Source organism: Anomaloglossus baeobatrachus, chromosome 2 (assembly GCF_048569485.1).
Source record: "Anomaloglossus baeobatrachus isolate aAnoBae1 chromosome 2, aAnoBae1.hap1, whole genome shotgun sequence".
Taxonomy (NCBI): domain Eukaryota; kingdom Metazoa; phylum Chordata; class Amphibia; order Anura; family Aromobatidae; genus Anomaloglossus; species Anomaloglossus baeobatrachus.
In genome coordinates this window covers 6,035,999-6,059,102 of record NC_134354.1, presented here as the reverse complement: position 1 = coordinate 6,059,102, position 23,104 = coordinate 6,035,999, and the positions used below count along the sequence as shown (strand labels likewise).

General features: G+C 51.9%; 1 pseudogene; it reads right to left on the bottom strand.

Annotated features, from left to right (window-relative positions):
• LOC142292435 (uncharacterized) overlaps positions 1-22,642 on the bottom strand; it is a 108,851-nt pseudogene extending 86,209 nt beyond the window's left edge.
• Between the last annotated feature and the right edge of the window lie 462 nt (positions 22,643-23,104).

Below are 23,104 nucleotides of genomic sequence, written 5' to 3'. Positions count from 1 at the left end.
CCTCCGAGGCGCTGTCTCGCAGTCCTATGGTCACAGACCGGCCGACGGTGACAGGTTGGAAGCTGTCCAGGGACCTACCACCACCCCCACCCACACAATACACCTTGGGCGGCCCTTGGGACGGGGACGGAGCCGGGGCCTTGGGACGCTGAGGGCACATGGCCTTGAAGTGTCCAGGTAAGTTGCACTGGTGGCACCGTCTTGGTTCTGCCACGGGCCTGGAGAGGGGAGTTGAGGGGGACACCCCCTGCAGTCTAGGGGCAGGTGGGGCAGTCGCAGAGTTCATCTTACCCCCTCTCCAGGTGCTGCTGGTGGCTGCTCTCCTGGCCTCAGGAGCCCGATTGTTGGTGTAGTCATCGGCCAGGGCAGCTGTAGCCGTGGACCCCTTTGGCTTCTGGTCTCGGATGAACTGGCGGAGATCCTCAGGGCAGTTCCACAAGAGTTGCTCCGTGATGAACAAGTCCAGGATCTCCGGTCCGGTGGAAAGCTGCAGGCCTTGGGTCCAGTGGTCGGCAGCTCGGGCAAGTGCCCGCCTGTGGTCAGCCCAGGAGTCCTTTGGTCCCTTCTGTAGGCTCCGGAACTTCTTGCGGTAGGACTCTGGAGTGAGGTTGTACTGTTGGATCAGGGCCCGCTTGATGGTGTCGTAGCCCTGATCTGCCTCAGCAGGCAAGTCCCCAAGGATTTCCAGGGCCTTACCCCTTAAACGGGGGGTCAGGTATTTGGCCCACTGGTCCTTGTCCAGATGGTGCTGCAAGCAAGTCCGTTCAAAAGCAGTCAAGAAAGAGTCCAAGTCTCCATCCTTCTCCAGCACTGGGAAGTCCTCAACACGGACCTTTGGAAGTTTGGTGTTTTGAAGGTCACATGTGGCTGATGAGGGCCGGAGCTGAGCTAGCTGCAGCTGGTAGTCACGGTCTGCCTGTCGCTCTCGCTCTTCACGCGCTGCCTGCCGCTCCGCAGCCTCACGCGCTGCTTGCCGTTCCGCAGCCTCAGCGTCACGCGCTGCTTGCCGCTCCGCAGCCTCAGCGTCACGCGCTGCCTGTCGCCCACGCTCGGCCATGAGTATCTCGTAGGTATCCCGGTCTCCAGCCATAAGCCTGGCCAAGGCAGCTTGAAGGAGGGCCTCTGCACCTCTCAGGCCGGAGGGATTGGCAAGTGGTGATCTGCGGCACGCTGCAGAGCCAGGTGATTCACTGTCCATTTCAGAGCGGAGGACTGGCATCTGGCTCGTTGAGGACCCTTGGGCGAGCTCCTCCTCATCTTGTCCAGCAGTGCCAGGTTGTGCAATGTCCTCTGCAGAGCTGTTCTCTGGCGTCGGGCTCTTGGAGGGCTCGTGGACAACCTCCTCATTACTGTCCACAGCACCGTCCTCCCTCTCTTCGGCTCCTGCTTTAGCATTGGCCAGTTGCCTAGCTCTGCTCCTGGTGCCATCAGCCATTCTTGCAGACTTTTGGTCACTGACACAGAACTGACACCTGATGCCTCCACACACCTTACAGTATCTGCACTCTGACACTCTAGTGTTGAGCTAGTCTGAAGACCCCAGCAGCCACAGCTGCTGCAGGCAGTCTTTAGTGTCTGGGAGTATGGGTCTCACACTCACACACACTATTATCTCGATCCCATCGCTATGCCACCAATATGTCACGAACCACCGGGGGGGTCACTCAGAAATCCCCCGCGCTGGCTACCAGTACGTTACACTCGGGGGGTAACAAGTGGGGGTCACCCCTCCTTTATACCTCCCGACCGACAGACAGAGCACGTGACGCGCTCTCTAGCGCCCCTCTTATAGTCAGGCCAATTATGGAATTGCCCGACAATAAGCAAGGAGGCCGCTATACTACTTATGCCGATTATTGAAGGGTCCCCGGTGAGAGTAGGGTATATATTCCCCCGACCTCCGCGGGCGGAATATATAAAACCTCCCCGAATCTCACTGGCCTCCCCACAATAATCCTTGGCACAACTCGCTGCCACCAACCGCTTCACGGTAACTATTAGCCGAACACACAGACGTGGGATTCAAGATCGAGATAACAGAACAGCCCAAGATTAATTATATAATTTAATCAGCCTAAAGCACACTAGAAACTACAATATATACAATAGGGAATCTACAGAATATACATATGTCAGAGTACAGTTACAGATAAAGCATGGTTTACAAACAGGTATGCAATTCAATCAGTTACCTTGTGCGTCTGGCCACAGGGGGGCGCTGTAGACCAGGTTTCTAGGAACTCCCACAGATGTTTCCTGCACGTGACCCCCAGCGAAAGAACCCTGGAAAATGGCCGAAGTAGGGTTATCAACCTGGGCAAATCCAGGTCCCCTCCTACCTTCGTGACCTCAGAGGGAGCACTGCTCCACCCCTGGCTGGAGTTATGGACAATCCACAACATGGAATATGGCCATAACTTTGCCTGGGAGCGTCGTAGGCGGACGCCAATGCTCTCATTGTGACAGCTATGAATTTAGCTACAGAATGAGAGGACTCATGACTCGTCTACTAGTTCCACATTGGCTGATATCACGCCTGGGGTATTTCCCAAGCTCCCGCTCCCATAAAAAGGGTGTGCCAGCATCGTCCGCATGCGGAGACACCATTTTTATGGTTGCCATATTTATCGGAAATATGACTTGCGAGATATGAACCATTTTTTACTGGAGTCGTTCTGTCTGGATACTTCCAAGCTTGCTAATGAGATAGCAGCTCCTACCACAGGGTCACGGCAGGGAGTCATCCTGTGTCCATTGTTCCCACATCATCTCATCTCCATATCACAGGAGATGGCCATGGAGGTGTAACACCTTCACAGATGCTGGACATTGAGAACAAGAAGGGAGGGGGGCACTGCCAGGGAGTGATGAGCGATTATGACTGGAAGTCATAATTCATCTTCATATCCCGGGATTTGCCTCACACACCACTACATGGTGTACTTGCCCCGGCACTGGCTACCCAGGATGCACCACTACATGGTGTACTTGCTCGGGCACTGGCTACCCAGGATGCACCACTACATGGTGTTCTTGCCCGGGCACTGGCTACCCAGGATGCATCACTGCATGGTGTACTTGCTCGGGCACTGGTTACCCAGGATGCACCACTACATGGTGTTCTTGCCCGGACACTGGCTACCCAGAATGCACCACTGCATGGTGTATTTGCTCGGGCACTGGTTACCCAGGATGCACCACTACATGGTGTACTTGCCCAGGCACTGGCTACCCAGGATGCACCACTACATGGTGTACTTTCCCGGGCACTGGCTACCCAGGATGCACCACTACATAATGTACTTGCCCCGGCACTGGCTACCCAGGATGCACCACTACATGGTGTACTTGCCCCGGCACTGGCTACCCAGGATGCACCACTACATGGTGTACTTGCTCGGGCACTGGCTACCCAGGATGCACCACTACATGGTGTTCTTGCCCGGGCACTGGCTACCCAGGATGCATCACTGCATGGTGTACTTGCTCGGGCACTGGTTACCCAGGATGCACCACTACATGGTGTTCTTGCCCGGGCACTGGCTACCCAGAATGCACCACTGCATGGTGTATTTGCTCGGGCACTGGTTACCCAGGATGCACCACTACATGGTGTACTTGCCCGGGCACTGGCTACCCAGGATGCACCACTGCCCATTGCGTGGCCTCCTTTCTGCTGCAGGCTATTTGTGGATTCTTTCTCCTCTTGTTTGTTATGTTCCCCTGGTCACCGTTGTGTGACGAGGCCTGTGGGGCGGCAGCTCCGGCTTTTGTCCCTGGAGGGTGTAGGTTTTGCTATTTTCTGGACCTTCCTGTATTCCTGCACGCGGCACCATCAGCACTGACTGACACCGGACGCACAGGCAGTGATTGTGGGGTGCAAGAAAAGGGAGTTTGGGGGGTTCATAATACAGGTCTTCACTAGTCATAGAGAATGCATTATCCCCCGGACTTCACAGAGGCGCCGCCTGGCCACGCTCTACTCATGTAACTGTCCGACACTGGTAATGAGGGGACCGTGGCTGTCCAGCACTGGTAATGAGGGCACTGTGGCTGTCCAGCACTGGTAATGAGGGCACTGTGGCTGTCCAGCACTGGTAATGAGGGCACTGTGGCTGTCCAGCACTGGTAATGAGGGCACTGTGGCTGTCCAGCACTGGTAATGAGGGGACCGTGGCTGTCCAGCACTGGTAATGAGGGGACCGTGGCTGTCCAGCACTGGTAATGAGGGGACCGTGGCTGTCCAGCACTGGTAATGAGGGCACTGTGGCTGTCCGACACTGGTAATGAGGGGACCGTGGCTGTCCAGCACTGGTAATGAGGGCACTGTGGCTGTCCGACACTGGTAATGAGGGGACCGTGGCTGTCCAGCACTGGTAATGAGGGCACTGTGGCTGTCCAGCACTGGTAATGAGGGCACTGTGGATGTCCAGCACTGGTAATGAGGGCACTGTGGCTGTCCAGCACTGGTAATGAGGGCACCGTGGCTGTCCAGCACTGGTTATGAGAGCACTGTGGATGTCCAGCACTGGTAATGAGGGCACCGTGGCTGTCCAGCACTGGTAATGAGGGCACTGTGGATGTCCAGCACTGGTAATGAGGGCACTGTGGCTGTCCAGCACTGGTAATGAGGGCACTGTGGCTGTCCGACACTGGTAATGAGGGGACCGTGGCTGTCCAGCACTGGTAATGAGGGCACTGTGGCTGTCCAGCACTGGTAATGAGGGCACTGTGGATGTCCAGCACTGGTAATGAGGGCACCGTGGCTGTCCAGCACTGGTAATGAGGGCACTGTGGCTGTCCAGCACTGGTTATGAGAGCACTGTGGATGTCCAGCACTGGTAATGAGGACACCGTGGCTGTCCAGCACTGGTAATGAGGGCACTGTGGATGTCCAGCACTGGTTATGAGAGCACTGTGGATGTCCAGCACTGGTAATGAGGGCACTGTGGCTGTCCAGCACTGGTAATGAGGGCACCGTGGCTGTCCAGCACTGGTAATGAGGGCACCGTGGCTGTCCAGCACTGGTTATGAGAGCACTGTGGCTGTCCAGCACTGGTAATGAGGGCACTGTGGATGTCCAGCACTGGTTATGAGAGCACTGTGGATGTCCAGCACTGGTAATGAGGGCACTGTGGCTGTCCAGCACTGGTAATGAGGGCACCGTGGCTGTCCAGCACTGGTAATGAGGGCACCGTGGCTGTCCAGCACTGGTAATGAGGGCACCGTGGCTGTCCAGCACTGGTAATGAGGGCATTGTGGCTGTCCAGCACTGGTAGTGAGGGCACCGTGGCTGTCCAGCACTGGTAATGAGGGCACTGTGGCTGTCCAGCACTGGTAATGAGGGCACCGTGGCTGTCCAGCACTGGTAATGAGGGCATTGTGGCTGTCCAGCACTGGTAATGAGGGCACCGTGGCTGTCCAGCACTGGTAATGAGGGCACCGTGGCTGTCCAGCACTGGTAATGAGGGGACCGTGGCTGTCCAGCACTGGTAATGAGGGTACCGTGGCTGTCAAGCACTGGTAATGAGGGCACCGTGGCTGTCCAGCACCGGTAATGTGGGCACTGTGGCTTCCTGGCACTGCTAATAAGGCACTGTGGCTGTCCAGCACTGCTAATAAGGCACTGTGGCTGTCCAGCACCGGTAATGTGGGCACTGTGGCTTCCTGGCACTGCTAATAAGGCACTGTGGCTGTCCAGCATCGGTAATGTGGGCACTGTGGCTTCCTGGCACTGCTAATAAGGCACTGTGGCTGTCCAGCACCGGTAATGTGGGCACTGTGGCTTCCTGGCACTGCTAATAAGGCACTGTGGCTGTCCAGCATCGGTAATGTGGGCACTGTGGCCAGCTGGTACTGGTAATGAGGGCACTGTGGCTGTCCAGCACCGGTAATGTGGGCACTGTGGCCATCTGGTACTGGTAATGAGGGCACTGTGGCTGTCCAGCACCGGTAATGTGGGCACTGTGGCTAGCCGGTACTGGTAATGAGGGCACTGTGGCTGACGGGCACTGGTAATGAGGGCACTGTGGCTGGTTGGCACTGGTAATGAGGGCACTGTGGCTGACTGGCGCTGGTAATGAGGGCACTGTGGCTGTCCAGCACTGGTAATGTGGGCACTGTGGCCAGCCGGTAGTGGTAATGAGGGCACTGTGGCTGACGGGCACTGGTAATGAGGGCACTGTGGCTGTCCAGCACCGGTAATGTGGGCACTGTGGCCAGCCGGTAGTGGTAATGAGGGCACTGTGGCTGACGGGCACTGGTAATGAGGGCACTGTGGCTGGTTGACACTGGTAATGAGGGCATTGTGGCTGTCCGGCACTGATAATGAGGGCACTGTGGCTGTCGGCACTGATAATGAGGGCACTGTAGCTGACTGTCACTGATAATGAGGGCACTGTGGCTGTCGGCACTGATAATGAGGGCACTGTAGCTGACTGTCACTGATAATGAGGGCATTGTGGCTGACTGTCACTGATAATGAGGGCACTGTGGCTGTCCGGCACTGATAATGAGGGCACTGTGGCTGTCGGCACTGATAATGAGGGCACTGTAGCTGACTGTCACTGATAATGAGGGCACTGTGGCTGTCGGCACTGATAATGAGGGCACTGTAGCTGACTGTCACTGATAATGAGGGCATTGTGGCTGACTGGCACTGATAATGAGGGCACTGTAGCTGACTGGCGCTGGTAATGAGGGCACTGTAGCTGACTGGCGCTGGTAATGAGGGCACTGTAGCTGACTGGCACTGGTAATGAGGGCACTGTGGCTGACTGGCGCTGGTAATGAGGGCACTGTGGCTGACTGGCGCTGGTAATGAGGGCATTGTGGCTGACTGGCACTGATAATGAGGGCACTGTAGCTGACTGGCACTGATAATGAGGGCACTGTAGCTGACTGGCACTGATAATGAGGGCACTGTAGCTGACTGGCACTGATAATGAGGGCATTGTGGCTGATTGGCGCTGGTAATGAGGGCACTGTGGCTGACTGGCACTGGTAATGAGGGCACTGTGGCTGACTGGCACTGATAATGAGGGCACTGTAGCTGACTGGCACTGATAATGAGGGCACTGTAGCTGACTGGCACTGATAATGAGGGCACTGTAGCTGACTGGCACTGGTAATGAGGGCATTGTGGCTGACTGGCGCTGGTAATGAGGGCACTGTGGGTGTCCGGCACTGATAATGAGGGCACTGTAGCTGACTGGCACTGATAATGAGGGCATTGTGGCTGACTGGCACTGATAATGAGGGCATTGTGGCTGACTGGCACTGATAATGAGGGCACTGTAGCTGACTGGCACTGATAATGAGGGCACTGTAGCTGACTGGCACTGATAATGAGAGCATTGTGGCTGACTGGCACTGATAATGAGGGCACTGTAGCTGACTGTCACTGATAATGAGGGCACTGTAGCTGACTGTCACTGATAATGAGGGCACTGTAGCTGACTGGCACTGATAATGAGGGCACTGTAGCTGACTGGCGCTGGTAATGAGGGCACTGTAGCTGACTGGCGCTGGTAATGAGGGCACTGTAGCTGACTGGCGCTGGTAATGAGGGCACTGTAGCTGACTGGCACTGGTAATGAGGGCACTGTGGCTGACTGGCGCTGGTAATGAGGGCACTGTGGCTGACTGGCGCTGGTAATGAGGGCACTGTAGCTGACTGGCACTGATAATGAGGGCACTGTAGCTGACTGGCACTGATAATGAGGGCACTGTAGCTGACTGGCACTGATAATGAGGGCATTGTGGCTGATTGGCGCTGGTAATGAGGGCACTGTGGCTGACTGGCACTGGTAATGAGGGCACTGTAGCTGACTGGCACTGATAATGAGGGCACTGTAGCTGACTGGCACTGATAATGAGGGCACTGTAGCTGACTGGCACTGGTAATGAGGGCATTGTGGCTGACTGGCGCTGGTAATGAGGGCACTGTGGGTGTCCGGCACTGATAATGAGGGCACTGTAGCTGACTGGCACTGATAATGAGGGCATTGTGGCTGACTGGCACTGATAATGAGGGCACTGTAGCTGACTGGCACTGATAATGAGGGCATTGTGGCTGACTGACACTGATAATGAGGGCATTGTGGCTGACTGGCACTGATAATGAGGGCATTGTGGCTGACTGGCACTGATAATGAGGGCATTGTGGCTGACTGGCACTGATAATGAGGGCACTGTAGCTGACTGGCACTGATAATGAGGGCATTGTGGCTGACTGGCACTGATAATGAGGGCATTGTGGCTGACTGGCACTGATAATGAGGGCATTGTGGCTGACTGTCACTGATAATGAGGGCACTGTAGCTGACTGGCACTGATAATGAGGGCATTGTGGCTGACTGTCACTGATAATGAGGGCACTGTAGCTGACTGGCACTGATATTGAGGGCACTGTAGCTGACTGGCACTGATAATGAGGGCATTGTGGCTGACTGGCACTGATAATGAGGGCATTGTGGCTGACTGGCACTGATAATGAGGGCATTGTGGCTGACTGGCACTGATAATGAGGGCATTGTGGCTGACTGGCACTGATAATGAGGGCACTGTAGCTGACTGGCACTGATAATGAGGGCATTGTGGCTGACTGGCACTGATAATGAGGGCACTGTAGCTGACTGGCACTGATAATGAGGGCATTGTGGCTGACTGGCACTGATAATGAGGGCATTGTGGCTGACTGGCACTGATAATGAGGGCATTGTGGCTGACTGGCACTGATAATGAGGGCATTGTGGCTGACTGGCACTGATAATGAGGGCATTGTGGCTGACTGGCACTGATAATGAGGGCATTGTGGCTGACTGGCACTGATAATGAGGGCACTGTAGCTGACTGGCACTGATAATGAGGGCATTGTGGCTGACTGGCACTGATAATGAGGGCATTGTGGCTGACTGGCACTGATAATGAGGGCATTGTGGCTGACTGGCACTGATAATGAGGGCATTGTGGCTGACTGGCACTGATAATGAGGGCACTGTAGCTGACTGGCACTGATAATGAGGGCATTGTGGCTGACTGGCGCTGGTAATGAGGGCACTGTAGCTGACTGACACTGATAATGAGGGCACTGTAGCTGACTGGCACTGATAATGAGGGCATTGTGGCTGACTGGCATTGATAATGAGGGCATTGTGGCTGACTGGCACTGATAATGAGGGCACTGTAGCTGACTGGCACTGATAATGAGGGCATTGTGGCTGACTGGCACTGATAATGAGGGCACTGTAGCTGACTGGCACTGATAATGAGGGCATTGTGGCTGACTGGCGCTGGTAATGAGGGCACTGTGGCTGACTGGCGCTGGTAATGAGGGCACTGTAGCTGACTGGCACTGATAATGAGGGCACTGTAGCTGACTGGCACTGATAATGAGGGCACTGTAGCTGACTGGCGCTGGTAATGAGGGCACTGTGGCTGACTGGCACTGATAATGAGGGCACTGTAGCTGACTGGCACTGATAATGAGGGCATTGTGGCTGACTGGCGCTGGTAATGAGGGCACTGTAGCTGACTGGCACTGATAATGAGGGCACTGTAGCTGACTGGCACTGATAATGAGGGCACTGTGGCTGACTGGCACTGATAATGAGGGCACTGTAGCTGACTGGCACTGGTAATGAGGGCACTGTGGCTGACTGGCGCTGGTAATGAGGGCACTGTGGCTGACTGGCACTGATAATGAGGGCACTGTAGCTGACTGGCACTGGTAATGAGGGCACTGTGGCTGACTGGCACTGATAATGAGGGCACTGTGGCTGACTGGCACTGATAATGAGGGCATTGTGGCTGACTGGCACTGATAATGAGGGCATTGTGGCTGACTGGCACTGATAATGAGGGCACTGTAGCTGACTGGCACTGATAATGAGGGCACTGTGGCTGACTGGCACTGATAATGAGGGCACTGTAGCTGACTGGCACTGGTAATGAGGGCACTGTGGCTGACTGGCGCTGGTAATGAGGGCACTGTGGCTGACTGGCACTGATAATGAGGGCATTGTGGCTGACTGGCACTGATAATGAGGGCACTGTAGCTGACTGGCACTGATAATGAGGGCATTGTGGCTGACTGGCGCTGGTAATGAGGGCACTGTGGCTGACTGGCGCTGGTAATGAGGGCACTGTAGCTGACTGGCACTGATAATGAGGGCACTGTAGCTGACTGGCACTGATAATGAGGGCACTGTAGCTGACTGGCGCTGGTAATGAGGGCACTGTGGCTGACTGGCACTGATAATGAGGGCACTGTAGCTGACTGGCACTGATAATGAGGGCATTGTGGCTGACTGGCGCTGGTAATGAGGGCACTGTAGCTGACTGGCACTGATAATGAGGGCACTGTAGCTGACTGGCACTGATAATGAGGGCACTGTGGCTGACTGGCACTGATAATGAGGGCACTGTAGCTGACTGGCACTGGTAATGAGGGCACTGTGGCTGACTGGCGCTGGTAATGAGGGCACTGTGGCTGACTGGCACTGATAATGAGGGCACTGTAGCTGACTGGCACTGGTAATGAGGGCACTGTGGCTGACTGGCACTGATAATGAGGGCACTGTGGCTGACTGGCACTGATAATGAGGGCATTGTGGCTGACTGGCACTGATAATGAGGGCATTGTGGCTGACTGGCACTGATAATGAGGGCACTGTAGCTGACTGGCACTGATAATGAGGGCACTGTGGCTGACTGGCACTGATAATGAGGGCACTGTAGCTGACTGGCACTGGTAATGAGGGCACTGTGGCTGACTGGCGCTGGTAATGAGGGCACTGTGGCTGACTGGCACTGATAATGAGGGCACTGTAGCTGACTGGCACTGGTAATGAGGGCACTGTGGCTGACTGGCACTGATAATGAGGGCACTGTGGCTGACTGGCACTGATAATGAGGGCATTGTGGCTGACTGGCACTGATAATGAGGGCATTGTGGCTGACTGGCACTGATAATGAGGGCATTGTGGCTGACTGGCACTGATAATGAGGGCATTGTGGCTGACTGGCACTGATAATGAGGGCACTGTAGCTGACTGGCACTGATAATGAGGGCACTGTGGCTGACTGGCACTGATAATGAGGGCACTGTAGCTGACTGGCACTGGTAATGAGGGCACTGTGGCTGACTGGCGCTGGTAATGAGGGCACTGTGGCTGACTGGCACTGATAATGAGGGCACTGTAGCTGACTGGCACTGGTAATGAGGGCACTGTGGCTGACTGGCACTGATAATGAGGGCACTGTGGCTGACTGGCACTGATAATGAGGGCATTGTGGCTGACTGGCACTGATAATGAGGGCACTGTGGCTGACTGGCACTGATAATGAGGGCATTGTGGCTGACTGGCACTGATAATGAGGGCACTGTGGCTGACTGGCACTGATAATGAGGGCATTGTGGCTGACTGGCACTGATAATGAGGGCATTGTGGCTGACTGGCACTGATAATGAGGGCATTGTGGCTGACTGGCACTGATAATGAGGGCATTGTGGATGGCCGCAAATGGTAACGAGGATACTTTTTCCCAACAGAGCTCGGCTTTCGTTTTACCTCAGCAGCGCAGAGCTTGGACTGTCTTTGTGAGCAATCTATATAATGTGAAAGCTGCGCACCAAATTCAGAGTAATATGAACAAGCATAACTGCTCTATCATACATAAAGAATGAAAAATGTGTGCAGCTTTCACTTTATCTAGATTGTGTATTTTTTGGCTAGCACCCTGTTCAGATTTGCAATGGTGTTCCAGCAGTCATTCTGATTGTCTTTGTGAGCAGGGCCGGTGTCAGCACCCGGCACACCTGGGCAAATGCCGGGGCCCTGAAGAGCTGGGGGGGCCCACTCAGCCTCGTCAGTTCTGCTGCCCCGTCAGTTCTGCTGCCCCTTGGCCGGGGCCCACTTGCCTTAGTCAGTTCTGCTGCCCCCGGACCGCAGTCCTCGGCAGGAATCTGCGGCGCCGTCCCTTTAAGGTGCGCAGACCTCCTGGTTTGAACTTCATCTGTAGGCGGAGCTACTGCGCGGCATCCTGCTCAGTCCCACAGATGAAGGAGACACAGTGCCAGCTAGCGACCCCCAGCACAGCGGAGCGCTTAACTCTGGCGCTGTGTGGACCCCTTCTCCACCATGACCTGAGCAGTATGTGCCCTCCCCACCCCTCGATTTATGGGCCCCGGTGAGCTGTATGGGCTTCTCCCCCCCCCGAGATGTATGTGTGTCTGTATGTATGTATGCATGCAGCTCCACTGTGTGTTTGTATGTATGAATGCAGCAGAGCTGTGTGTGTCTGTATGTATGCAGCAGAGCTATGTGTGTCTGTATGTATGCAGCAGAGCTATGTGTGTCTGTCTGTATGTATGCAGCAGAGCTATGTGTGTCTGTCTGTATGTATACAGCAGAGCAGTGTGTGTCTGTCTGTATGTATGCAGCAGAGCTGCGTGTGTCTGTATGTATGCAGCAGAGCTGTGTGTGTCTGTATGCATGCAGCAGAACAGTATGTGTCTGTATGTATGCAACAGAGCTATGTGTGTCTGTCTGTCTGTATGCAGCAGAGCTGTGTGTGTCTGTATGTATGTAGCAAAGCTATGTGTGTCTGTATGTATGTAGCAGAGCTATGTGTGTCTGTATGTATGCAGCAGAGCTATGTGTGTCTGTATGGATGCAGCAGAGCTATGTGTGTCTGTCTGTATGTATGCAGCAGAGCTATGTGTGTCTGTATGTATGCAGCAAAGCAGTGTGTGTCTGTCTGTATGTATGCAGCAGAGCTGTGTGTGTCTGTCTGTATGCAGCAGAGCTGTGTGTGTCTGTATGTATGTAGCAGAGCTATGTGTGTCTTTATGTATGTAGCAGAGCTATGTGTGTCTGTATGTATGCAGCAGAGCTATGTGTGTCTGTATGTATGCAGCAGAGCTATGTGTGTCTTTCTCTATGTATGCAGCAGAGCTATGTGTGTCTGTATGTATGCAGCAGAGCTGTGTGTGTCTGTATGTATGCAGCAGAGCAGTGTGTGTCTGTATGTATGTATGCAGCAGAGCTATGTGTGTCTGTCTGTATGCAGCAGAGCTGTGTGTGTCTGTATGCAGCAGAGCTGTGTGTTTCTGTATGTATGCAGCAGAGCTGTGTGTGTCTGTAAGTATGCAGCAGAGCTTTGTGTGTCTGTCTGTATGCAGCAGAGCTGTGTGTCTGTCTGTATGTATGCAGCAGAGCTGTGTGTGTCTGTCTGTCTGTATGCAGCAGAGCTGTGTGTGTCTGTATGTATGTAGCAGAGCTATGTGTGTCTGTATGTGTGTAGCAGAGCTATGTGTGTCTGTATGTATGCAGCAGAGCTATGTGTGTTTGTATGTATGCAGCAGAGCTATGTGTGTCTTTATGTATGCAGCAGAGCTATGTGTGTCTGTATGTATGCAGCAGAGCAGTGTGTGTCTGTCTGTATGTATGCAGCAGAGCTGTGTGTGTCTGTATGTATGCAGCAGAGCAGTGTGTGTATGTATGTATGCAGCAGAGCTATGTGTGTCTGTCTGTATGCAGCAGAGCTGTGTGTGTCTGTCTGTATGCAGCAGAGCTGTGTGTTTCTGTATGTATGCAGCAGAGCTGTGTGTGTCTGTATGTATGCAGTAGAGCTGTGTGTGTCTGTAAGTATGCAGCAGAGCTTTGTGTGTCTGTCTGTATGCAGCAGAGCTGTGTGTGTCTGTCTGCATGTATGCAGCAGAGCTGTGTGTGTCTGTCTGTCTGTATGCAGCAGAGCTGTGTGTGTCTGTATGTATGTAGCAGAGCTATGTGTGTCTGTATGTATGTAGCAGAGCTATGTGTGTCTGTATGTATGTAGCAGAGCTATGTGTGTCTGTATGTATGCAGCAGAGCTATGTGTGTCTGTATGTATGCAGCAGAGCTATGTGTGTCTTTCTCTATGCATGCAGCAGAGCTATGTGTGTCTGTATGTATGCAGCAGAGCAGTGTGTGTCTGTATGTATGCAGCAGAGCAGTGTGTGTCTGTATGTATGTATGCAGCAGAGCTATGTGTGTCTGTCTGTTTGCAGCAGAGCTGTGTGTGTCTGTCTGTATGCAGCAGAGCTGTGTGTTTCTGTATGTATGCAGCAGAGCACTGTGTCTGCATGTATGTATGCAGCAGAGCTGTGTGTGTCTGTCTGTATACATGCAAAAGAGCTATGTGTGTCTGTCTATGTATGCAGCAGAGCAGTGTGTGTCTGTATGTATGCAGCAGAGCTGTTTGTGTCTGTCTGTATGTATGCAACAGAGCAGTGTGTGTCTGTATGTATGTATGCATGCAGCTCCGCTGTGTGTGTTTGTATGTATGAATGCAGCAGAGCTGTGTGTGTCTGTATGTATGCAGTAGAGCTGTGTGTGTCTGTATGTATGTAGCAGAGCAGTGTGTGTCTGTATACATGTAGCAGAGCTGTGTGTGTCTGTATGTATGCAGTAGAGCTGTGTGTGTCTGTCTATATGTATCCAGCAGAGCTGTGTGTGTCTGTATGCATGTATGATGTGTATCTATGTATGTCAGTGTATATGACTGTATAGATTTGTCTGTTTATATGTATTTTTGTGAGTTTGTCTTTAAATATGTATATGTACGTGTACGTATGTGTGTGTCTGCGTGTGGATGGGGCCCACTGGGACTCTTCCGCCCGGGGCCCACAAAAATTTGGAGCCTGCCCTGTTCGTGAGAAATTGTTTCTTGTCCAGGCCTACGGTACTAAGTGAGGACTGAGGTCATGCCACAATTGGCAAAGGTGGCCAGCATGCTAAGTGAGGGAAGTTACCTACTAATTTGGACTTGTAGCTCAGCAGGTTGTGATGCAACTCCCGTTAGGGCCTGTCTGATGTTTGGGAAACTTTACATAGTTACTGACAGTGACGGAAAGGACAGTGATAGGCCGCTTTCACACTTGCGTTCAACGCAATCCGCCGCTATGAAGAATAGCGCAGTCCATTAACGCACTGCACTATTCTCCATAGACTTGTATTGACGACGCATTGTAACACAAGTGTCTGCATTGCATCCGCTGGACGACGCAGCGTCGTTGATTTGACGCAGCATCGGGCGGAGGGAACGCTGCATGTAGCGTTTTTTGTGTCGTTAAAATATCACACCTTGACGGATTCTGTTAGTATCCGCCAAGGTGTGTAATGATTGTCTATGGCGGCGGATTCCGACGCAATGCGCTAAGCGGCGGAATCCGCTGACGGTTCCCGTCACGTTCTACTGAGCATGCTCAGCATATCCAGCAGAACTATCTAAATCATTTAAAATCACTCCTGGTCTCTCTCCCCCCTCTCCCCCCCTCTCTCATACTCACCGATCACTGGCGCGGGGCTGCACGGCTGTCACAAAGCTCCGGCGGCTTTTCCTCTTTTGAAAATGCCGGCCGCTCATTAATCCACTTTGTATTCACTGCTTTCCCCGCCCACCGGCACCCATGATTGGTTGCAGTCAGACCCGCCCCCACGCTGAGTAACAGCTGTCTCACTGCAACCAATCACAGACGCCGGTGGGCGGGTCTATATCGTGCAGTAAAATAAATAAATAATTAAAACACACCGGCGTGAGGTCCCCCCCAATTTTGATACCAGCTAGGGTAAAGCCACACGGCTGAAGGCTGGTATTCTCAGGATGGGGAGCCCCACGTTATGGGGAGCCCCCAGCCTAACAATATCAGCCAGCAGCCACCCAGAATTGCCGCATCCATTAGATGCGACAGTCCCGGGACTCTACCCGGCTCATCCCAAATTGCCCTGGTGCGGTGGCAATCGGAGTAATAAGGAGTTAATGGCAGCCCATAGCTGCCACTAAGTCCTAGGTTAATCATGGCAGGCATCTCCCCGAGACACCTTCCATGATTAACCTGTAAGTGAAAGTAAATAAACACAAACACCCAAAAAATCCTATATTTGGAATAAAAGACAAAAAAACACCCTCTTTCCCCACTTTATTAATCCCCAAATACCCCTCCAGGTCAAAAAAACGCAACCAGCAGGATTCCGTCGGCGTCCGTTGTTTTTATAATGGACTTCTATGGTGGCGGATTCCGTTAGAATCCGTATTTTGACGGATTCCGTTAACGCAACCGTCTTTACACAACTGCGCATGCCCAGATGTGTCAAGGAAAAAACCTATAATGGATTGCGTTATTTTGTAAGATCCGTTGCATCCGTTGTGCCACTATATGGAACGCATCCGGTGCATCCATCACACAACGCAATGCAACGGATACCGTTCAACACAAGTGTGAAACTAGCCTAAGATAACCTTGATAGTGACTATTATTTAGTGTTGGAAGGAATGAGTAAATAACATTGTGTTACCTGTTTTCCGAATTTCTCCTTGTAATATCATTTTTTGCCATCACTTGTACCATACTTAAGGCACTAGCCCTCTGTGTTAAATTATTTATTTTTAGAGCAGCATTAGATCCATGGTGCTTTACATGAGGAGTTACATACAAAACACAAATATAAATTAAAATGAAGAAACTAATAACAGACTGGTACAGGGGGGAGAGGGCCCTGCCCTTGCGGGCTTACAGTCTACAGAATAATGGGGAGGAGGCAATATGTTGGGGGTTGCAGCAGCTCTAGTGGTGATGAGGCAGCAGCTCTGATGGTGGGGAGGCGACAACTCTGGTGGTGGGGAGGTAGCAGCTCCGGAGGTGGGCAGGTGGGAACTCCAGTGGTGCTGAGGTGGCATCTCTGGTGGTGGTGAGGTGGCAGCTTCTGTAGTGAGGAGGTGACAGCTCCAGTGGTGGTGAGGTGGCAACAGCTCCAGTGGTGATGAGGAGGCATCTGCAGTGATGGGGAGGTAGAAGCAACACCAGGGGTGGTGATGGGGCATCTCCGGTGAGGGGGAGGCCAGAAGCTCCAATGGTGGTGATGTGGCAGCTCCGATGTTGGTGATGTGGCAGCTCCGGTGGTGGTGAGGTGACAGCTCTGGTGGTGAGGTGGCAACAGCTCCGGAGGTGATAAGGTGGCAGCTATTGTGGTGATGAAGCAGTAGCTCTGCTGTGGGTGAAGTCGCAGCTCCAGTGGTGGTGAGGTGGCAGCTCTGGTTATGGTGAGGTGACAGCTCCAGTGTTGGTGAGGTGGTAGCGGGGTCATTGTAGCTTTTCTAACGAGATATGTTTTCAAATTCTGCTTGAACGTTCTGAATGTGGTGGACAATCGGATGTGCTGGGGCACAGAATTCCAGAGGTCGGAGGATACTCGGGACAAGTCTTGAAGGTGATTGGGTGAGGAACATACAAGGGTGGAGTATAGAAGGAGATCTTGTAAGGACCGTAGATTACGTGATGGTAGATATTGGGAGATTAGTTCGGAGATATATGGAGTAGACAGATTATGGACAACTTTGGATCTGCTGGAGAATTTGTAGCCAATGAAGGGATTTGCGGAGGGGAGAAGCGGAAATGTAGCAAGGAGTCATGTGGATCAGTTAAGGACGTATTGGAGAGGTGCAAGAATGTTAGCGGGAGGCCACAGAGGAGGATATTGCAGTAGTCAAGGAGAGGATAATGAGGGCATGCACTTGTATTGTAGTAGATTGAGGGGTGAAGAAAAGGAGGATTCTGGAAATATTTTTGAGTTGGAGGCGTCGGGAGGTGCCGAGAGCTTTGATGTGTGGTTTGAAGGACAAGGCAGAGTCAAGGTTCAGGTATTTGGGAAAGCGCGATGTAAATTATTGTGAAAGGTACTGTCCGGAAATAAGTATTGGATCCTCTGCCGATTTTACACGTTTTCCCACCTACAAAGAATGGAGAGGTCTGTAATTTTTATCCTAGTTTATAAACTGATTATGCCCATACAAACTGGTGTTAAATCAAATGCTCCACAGATATAGATATATCAGAAACCCAAATATGCATGGGGAGGCCATAAAAATAACAAATATAGAGAACCAAGGCACAAAAACAGCCACATTTCAGTAATAAAAACCATACATTTTATTAGAGATAAAAAAAATAATCAGATAAAAATTCATATATAGAGCAAGGAAAAGTGACAAAATGTCCCGACACAGCAGAAGATAAATAAGAATACAGCAGTGCTGCAGACCAGCAAAAATATTATGTATTACACAAATGTTCTGTGGGATCCAAACACCTCACACTTGGATTCGTCCGTCCATAACACTTGTTTCCAATCTTCCTCTGTCCAATGTCTGTGATCTTTTGCCCATATTAATCTTTTCCTTTATTAGCCAGTCTCAGATATGGCTTTTTCTTTGCCCCTCTGCCCTGAAGGCCGGCATCCCGGAGTCGCCTCTTCACTGTAGACGGTGACACTGGTGTTTTGCGGTGCTATGTAATGAAGCTGCAGTTGAGGACCTGTGAGGCGTGGATTTCTCACACTAGAGACTGTAATGCACTTGTCTTGTTGCTCAGTTGTGCAGCGCGGCCTCCACTTCTCTCTACTCTGGTTACAGCCTGTTTGTTCTCTCCTCAGTTGTGCAGCGCGGCCTCCACTACTCTCTACTCTGGTTACAGCCTGTTTGTGCTCTCCTCAGTTGTGCAGCGCGGCCTCCACTTCTCTCTACTCTGGTTACAGCCTGTTTGTGCTCTCCTCAGTTGTGCAGCGCGGCCTCCACTTCTCTCTACTCTGGTTACAGCCTGTTTGTTCTCTCCTCAGTTGTGCAGCGCGGCCTCCACTTCTCTCTACTCTGGTTACAGCCTGTTTGTTCTCTCCTCAGTTGTGCAGCGCGGCCTCCACTTCTCTCTACTCTGGTTACAGCCTGTTTGTGCTCTCCTCAGTTGTGCAGCGCGGCCTCCACTTCTCTCTACTCTGGTTACAGCCTGTTTGTGCTCTCCTCAGTTGTGCAGTGCAGCCTCCACTTCTCTCTACTCTGGTTACAGCCTGTTTGTGCTCTCCTCAGTTGTGCAGCGCGGCCTCCACTTCTCTCTGCTCTGGTTACAGCCTGTTTGTGCTCTCCTCAGTTGTGCAGCGCGGCCTCCACTTCTCTCTACTCTGGTTACAGCCTGTTTCTGCTCTCCTCAGTTGTGCAGCGCGGCCTCCACTTCTCTCTACTCTGGTTACAGCCTGTTTGTGCTCTCCTCAGTTGTGCAGCGCGGCCTCCACTTCTCTCTACTCTGGTTACAGCCTGTTTGTGCTCTCCTCAGTTGTGCAGCGCGGCCTCCACTTCTCTCTACTCTGGTTACAGCCTGTTTGTGCTCTCCTCAGTTGTGCAGCGCGGCCTCCACTTCTCTCTACTCTGGTTACAGCCTGTTTGTGCTCTCCTCAGTTGTGCAGCGCGGCCTCCACTTCTCTCTACTCTGGTTACAGCCTGTTTGTGCTCTCCTCAGTTGTGCAGCGCGGCCTCCACTTCTCTCTACTCTGGTTACAGCCTGTTTGTGCTCTCCTCAGTTGTGCAGCGCGGCCTCCACTTCTCTCTACTCTGGTTACAGCCTGTTTGTGCTCTCCTCAGTTGTGCAGCGCGGCCTCCACTTCTCTCTACTCTGGTTACAGCCTGTTTGTGCTCTCCTCAGTTGTGCAGCGCGGCCTCCACTTCTCTCTACTCTGGTTACAGCCTGTTTGTGCTCTCCTCAGTTGTGCAGCGCGGCCTCCACTTCTCTCTACTCTGGTTACAGCCTGTTTGTGCTCTCCTCAGTTGTGCAGCGCGGCCTCCACTTCTCTCTACTCTGGTTACAGCCTGTTTGTGCTCTCCTCAGTTGTGCAGCGCGGCCTCCACTTCTCTCTACTCTGGTTACAGCCTGTTTGTGCTCTCCTCAGTTGTGCAGCACGGCCTCCACTTCTCTCTACTCTGGTTACAGCCTGTTTGTGCTCTCCTCTGAAGGGAGTAGTACACACCATTGTAGGAAATCTTCAGTTTCTAGGCAATTTCTTGCATGAAATATCCCTCATTTCTAAGAACAAGAATAGACTGTCGCGTTTCACATGAAAGTTCTCTTTTTCTTGCCATTTTGAGAGTTTAATAGAACCAACAAATGTCATGTTCCAGATTCTCAACTAGCTCAAAGGAAGGTCAGTTTTATAGCTTCTCTAATGGGCAAAACTGTTTTCAGCTGTGCTAACATACTTGCACAAGGGTTTTCAAGGGATTTCTAAACATCCATTAGCCTTCTAACACAGCAAAAACAATGTACCATTAGAGAACTGGAGTGGTAGTTGTTGGAAATGGGCCTCTATACACCTATGTAGATAGTGCATTACAATGTATAGAGGGGATTTCTGTTTAATTTAATGTTAGCTTCCTTTCAAAAAAAAGGAAATATCTAAGTGATCCTAAACTTTTGAACTGTAGTGTGTGTGTGTGTGTGTGTGTGTGTATATATATATATATATATATATATATATATATATATATATATATATATATATGAGATAATTAAGGTGAACATAAAGATCAAGCCCACAAGATGATAATTCTAGTGCAATAACATTATATCACACATAATGAGCTGCTGCACTGCCAGCACTAGGTCCTGACGCGCGTTTTGGCTTGTGGCATTCATCAGGGTAGTCCATTTGTGTGAGTGGCTGTGGAGGACCACTAAATGAGACCAAGGATGAAGCAAGAGTGACAGGAGTATATAGGCTGCTGACTGGCGGGTGTCAGTGGGGATGTTGAAGTCACCCATGATGATTTTGGTATTATGTCAGCAGAGAGAAAGTGAAGAAGCTAGGTGGAGAAGTGGTCAATAAAGATAAAGGCAGTAGTAGGGCCCAGGGATTGATATTTGATGGCCACATGGAGAAAAGAGAAGACCCCTCCTTCTCCATCTTGTCTATTGCCAGAGCTACGAGTGTGGATGAAGGCCACCATAACAGTGCAAAAGGGGAGTCCTTGTCAGAGGGTGTCAGCCATGTTTCGATGAGGCCCAGTAAGGATAGATTGTGACAGGTCATGAATGATATGTAGTTTATATCAGACGGAACGGGCTTTTCAGTGCGCTCCAGAGACAGGGAGCAGTAGAACAAGGGTCAAGGGAACGGGCTTTTCAGTGCGCTCCAGAGACAGGGAGCAGTAGAACAAGGGTCAAGGGAACGGGCTTTTCAGTGCGCTCCAGAGACAGGGAGCAGTAGAACAAGGGTCAAGGGAATGGGCTTTTTTGTTGGTGAGATGGCAATAGTTTTTAGTAGGAGTGCAGTGATAGGACGGAGAAATAATGCAGGGTATCAGCTGTGGGGGTCAAGGATTGGGAGATCTATCATCCAGCAGTGAGGGATATCAAAGAGTGTGAAAATAAGAACGAGAACATGGTAGAAAGAAAGAGAGAATGTAAGGAGAAGCTGGGAGAAGGACAGAGATATATACCACTGTCATGAACAGCCAGGGGGTCACTCAGATATCCTGCAGCTATTCACTGAAGTTCCCCGCACAATCATCCGCTTTATTTTCATGCACAACATTAATAATCACCTTCTGATCATCAATATTCGGATCACATGACTTAACAGGGCTTACATCACATAAGTTATCAACGGCGCTTGCATCACATGACTTATCAACAACATTTGTATCACATGACTTATCAGTGTTAAGGTGAACTCTTAACCAGAGATCACTAGTTGCCTACTGCCTGGCCGTAAGTATTTAATCTTATGGCTCTCCTCAACATCAGATTGGGGAAGGTTGTCAGGGACGTATTGTGCCACCAACCGCCCCAAATCAGTCCCCAATAACACATTTGCTGGAACGTCTCGGGACACCCCCACATCTTTCCATCCCCTCCCAGCACCCCAGTACAGGAAAACCTGGGCCATTGGGAAAGATTGGCGAACACCCCCAACCCCAGTGACAGTCAGGGTCTCCCCCGGGATAAGTTCACTAGGCAACACGAATTTCGGGTGGATGAGAGTTCGTTCTGCACCAGTGTCCTTCAGCCCCTAAGTGATGGTGTCGCCCACTGTAACGGGCTGCCAGTTCTCACGGGCTCGACCACCTGTCTCAACCACGAACAGGACATTGGCACTGGTGTGGAGCTCCTCTTCTGCCTCTCTGGAAAAGCAGAGCTGAGGTGTCCAGGCTGGTTGCAGGAAAAACACCTGCGAGTGTCAGAGGTGGGCCAGGCACTGGTAGATGACACAGTACCTACGGGAGGTCGGCTGGTAGGGGCAGGGATGGTTGTAGTTGTCATCTTGCCCCCTTTCCAGCTGGCGGTGAACGGCTTCCGTACCTCCGATGTACGGTTGGCCTCATAGGTGTCAGCAATCTGTGCTGCTGTATTCGCATCCTTTGGTTCCCTGTCTATCATGAACTGTCGCACGTCCGCAGGACAAAGGTGTAGGAATTGGTCCTTGACCATCAGGTCTGTTATTTGCTCAGCAGTGGTGGCGGACAGTCATTGGGCCCATTGGTTAAAGTTGGTCCGGAGCCCATCCACAACGTCTCTGTTGTTGTCGTGTGGTCCACGCTGGAGGGTTTGGAACTTTTTGCGGTACATCTCTGGAGTCAGCTGATACTTCCGTATTAGGGCCTACTTTATGGCCTCATAGTCTCCACTCTGCGCTTGAGGGAGACTGGCAAACGCGTCCAGGGCCTTGCCTCGCAGCCCTGGGGTTAAGTATCGTGCCCATTGTGCTGGGGGCAACTGGTATTGCAAGCAAGTCTTTTCAAATCCCCTCAGAAAGGTGTCCAAGTCCCCATCCTTTTCCATCACAGGAAAGTGCTCCGGTCGGGGCTTAAAGCTGTTGGCATTATTGGACTCACCGTTCAGTGAGGAAGATGTCTGCTACCAGACTTGTAGAACCTTCAATTCATGGTCTCTTTGGGCCTGACGCTCGGCTCTCTCAGCCTCTCGATCTTGATATTGCTGAATGAGGTTCAGCCGTCCCTCCCGGTCATCTGCAGCGAGTTGCTGTAGGGCCGTCTGCAGGTAGGAGTCTATGCTGCTACGGTCGCTGCTGTGGCTTGAAGCTGCAGAAGAGTCCCTGGTCAGCAGCACCCTCTAGGCTGTGGCTTGTCTCCCCGTCATCATCACTGGGGGAACGGACTTGCTTTGTGTCCCATTGTAACAGTTCTTTAATGAGGTCTGGCTTGTTTTTGCCATTGACATCAATCTCTCTGGTCGTGCAGATGGCAATCAGAGTCTCCTTCGTCAGCTGGCTCTACCAGGCTT